The following is a 3,692-nucleotide window of genomic DNA, read 5'->3' as shown; positions in this document are numbered from 1 at the left end:
GGAGGTGCCAAGGGGCAGGCCAGGTGGCGCTGGAGGGCTTCTCTGATCCACTTGGCCGCGGACGCGCCGTGGATGAGGTCTACCGGCGGCGTATGGCGGGCGCCGGAGCGAAACAGAGCAGCCGAGAGGAGAGAGATGGAGGTGAGGGCCTTTTTGTGATTTTTGAAAATTCAGGGACCTCTCAGTAAACTAAAAATATCTCCTACTTAGAGGGCTCAAACGAAAAAGTATTGAATACCAATTTTGCATAACTTTTCAAGATCTACAACTTTTGTGTTATGAAAATTTTCATTTGAAACTCACATTTTGAACTATTTATAAATTTTCAAACTTGCACAAAAGGGCTTTGGTTTTATTCAGTTTTTGATTGGTTTTTGGCTTAACTTCAATTAAGCACATGTCAATTGAAGTCCCTCTTATGAGCCAACTAAAATTTTGTGCACAATTTTGAATTGAAATTTGAGTAGCTTTTCACTCCTTTTTCTTTCTCCTTTAATTCCTTTTGTATACTTTGACTTTTACTTGACCCCTCCTCTTTGAATTAATTTCCCACATTTTTCTTTTAAGTTTAAATGGGGTATAGTGATCTGTATTTAAGTGTACTGACACCTGAGGTGTCACACCCAGAAGACAGTCGACATCCCCCTCTGCTTGAGGAGGGCCCGGGCCATCCCCACAACCATCTGGTTGCGCCGCTCGATGACGCCGTTCTGCTGCGGGCTGTATGGCGCGGAGTACGCTAGATGCCCTCATCTGCGTAGTACGCCGTGAACTCGGCCGCCGTGAACTCGCCACCATTGTCGGTGCGCAGCACGAGCAACTTGCGGTCGCTCTCCACCTCCGCAGCAGCCTGAGCACGCTTGATGGCGTCCGCAGCCTCTCCCTTGCTGCCGAGGATCATCACCCACATGTAGCGGGAGAGATCGTTGACGAGCAGCAAGAAGTAGTGCCGTCCTCCTAGTGTGGCTCGAGCCGCTCCTTGGCTCGGAAGGTCGCCTGCTGGGGGAAGGGGTGCCGCCTCTGCTTTGTCAGCATGCAGACATTGCAGAGCTGCTCCACGTTGTCGAGGCATGGGAGGCCTCGCACCATCTCCTTGGCGCTGAGTCGCTTCAGGGCCTCAAAGTGGAGGTGCCCGAAGCGCTCGTGCCACTGCCATGCCTCGTCGTCCCTGCGAGCTGCAAGACAAAGAGGTTGGGCCACCCCTACGTGGAGGATGTAGAGGCGGTTCTTCCCTCGAACCACCCTGGCGAGAAGCTGGCGACGATGGTCCCAGATGCGGAGGACTCCGCTGTCGATCACCACATGTGAGCTGCTCTCATCGAGCTGCCCAAGGCTGATGATGGAGTTCCGCAGTGCCGGGATGTAGTAGACTCCGGTGAGCATCCGATGCTCGCCGGACTTGGCGGTGAAGATCATGGAGCCCACGCCCTTGATCTCCACGGCGGAGGAGTCCCCAAACCTGATGGAGCCACCCACGTCGGTGTCCAGGTCGGAGAAGAACTCCTGTCATCCGGTCATGTGGTGCGTGGCGCCGGAGTCGAGGTACCAGCCATCAATCCTGTCGTTGTCGGAGCCATTGCCGAGGAGGACTCGGGCACGCGGCTCGTCGAGGTAGAGTAGGGTGGTGACGGACGGTACCGCCGGGTGCAGCTCCATGGCCCCGTGGAGCAGAAATAGAGCCGCCTCGTCATCCGGCTGGGCCTCGGCGACATGGGCTTGGCCCCCACGCCTCCGCTGCGGGTAGTCCTTGGCCCAGTAGCCGGGCCTGCCACAGTTGTGGCAAGCGTCGTCTCATGGTGCTCTGGGCCTATCGGCGGCGCCGCCCAGGGCGCCTCTGCGGGTGCCGCCCTCGGCGCGCCCTCGTGCTCTGGCCTGGGCACCTCCGTGCCCCTTGCGCGGCTTGCCGCACTTGCGGCCACCAGTCGAGGAAGAGGGCTCCCTCTTCTTCCTGTCACCGCGCCGGGCCTCCCACTGCTCTTGAGTGAGGTGGAGCTTCCCGCCGATGGAGATACCTCCTGAGGGAGGTTGTGGCTCGTCACTGTCGACGACCTTGAGGCGACCAATCGCCTCCTCGATCGTCATGGTGGAGAGGTCCGGCAGAGACTCGATCGAGCGAGCGGTCTGTCTGTACCTCTTGGGGACGTGCCGGAAGAGCTTCTCGACAGCTCTCTCCTCGTCGTAGGTGTCGTCGCCGAACGTCACCATCTTCTGCAACAGTGTTAAGACGGAGAGCAAAGTCATCGACGTCTTCACCTGGCTTGAAGGTCAGGTTCTCCCACTCCTTGCGAAGTGCCTGTAGTGTGGACTTGCGAGCGCGGTCGCTGCCGATGCGAGCCGCCGCGATGGCGTCCCAGGCCTCCTTGGCAGTCTCCTTCTGGGAAAGCGAGAACTGCATCTCGGGAGGGACTGCGGCGATGAGAGCATCCAGCGCCCGACGGTCCTCGTCGTAGTCGACGTCGTCGTACTGGACGACATCCCACATGTGCCGCACCTGGAGCCTCACCCTCATCACCGCGGCCCACTCGACGTAGTTGGACTTGGTGAAGGTGGGCCACCCGCCACCGGGACCAATGTCCCGGACCACCGCCTGGATGCCGGGCGCGCGGACCCCTGGACTGTTGCTAGGTTGTCGCCGGGCGCGCGGACCCCTGGACTGTCGCTGGGCGCCACCGGGCACGCCGCCGTCCAGGCCGCCGCCGGGCGGGCCGCCCTTCGAGCCGCCGCCGGGCGAGCCGCCCTCCGGGCCGCCGCCGCCGGGGTGGGCTGTTGCCCACTGCATGGTCCGCTCCCGCACCCTCTCCCTCTCCAGCTCCTCAAGGTCCCCGTCGGCGGTGGTGTCGCCGGTGATGGAGCCGCTAAGGCTGCCGCGCAAGGTCTCAACCTCAACCTCCGCCGCACGCGCTGCATCTTCCGCCTCCTCTGCTTCCACCTCCGTCCTGGCCGCTGCCAGCTCCGCTGCAGCCAGCCTGGCCGCCCTCGCCGCTGCTGCAGCAGCTTGAGCCATTGCTCGCCTGCGCTCCTCTGTCGCGGCGAGCTCGGCGTCTCGCTGGCGCCGTGCGCTCGAGGCGACCGAGCGCTGAGACAGTGCGTCGGACATGGCGCGCCTCCAAGCGGCTGCTGCGTGGAGAGGGGGGAAGGGAACGGGGAAGGAGAGGTAGCTGGAGCTGCTGCTGTAGGGGCTGGTGCAGCTGCTGCTGCTGCTGCGCTTGCTGCTGGTGGAGGATGGGCTGCTGCTAGAGCTTGGGAAGGGGAGGAGCAAGAGATATCTAACCTACAGGAAAGTACGGCTCTGATACCAGATGATAGTAATTCAATGGTTACTCTCATGGATGAGAGGATGACCCTCGAGCTGGGGAAATTTTCTGGTTTTTCTTCATTCACACTCACAATGCCATGCCATCCAACGAGAGGGGTGGCTACATATTTATACAACCAGCCAGGGCACAAGCTAGCTGCCTAGTCCAAGATGCTCCTGCTGTCCTACTGTCCTAGCAAACTGAAAGGGAAGATGCTGTCCTACCTAGATGCTAACTGCTCTCCTGCAGTCCAAGATGCTAAGGACTACAAGATGCTGCAGGAGTACAAGAGATGCTGCAGGAGTACAAGGGACCACAAAGACCAACAGCAAATACTTATCCATCAACCGCCACCTCCTCGCGCGCGTGCCGCGCCGAGCTAGGGGCTCGCCCTAT

Source organism: Panicum virgatum, chromosome 4N (assembly GCF_016808335.1).
Source record: "Panicum virgatum strain AP13 chromosome 4N, P.virgatum_v5, whole genome shotgun sequence".
In the NCBI taxonomy this organism is placed as follows: domain Eukaryota; kingdom Viridiplantae; phylum Streptophyta; class Magnoliopsida; order Poales; family Poaceae; genus Panicum; species Panicum virgatum.
Note: the sequence above shows the minus strand (reverse complement) of the source record.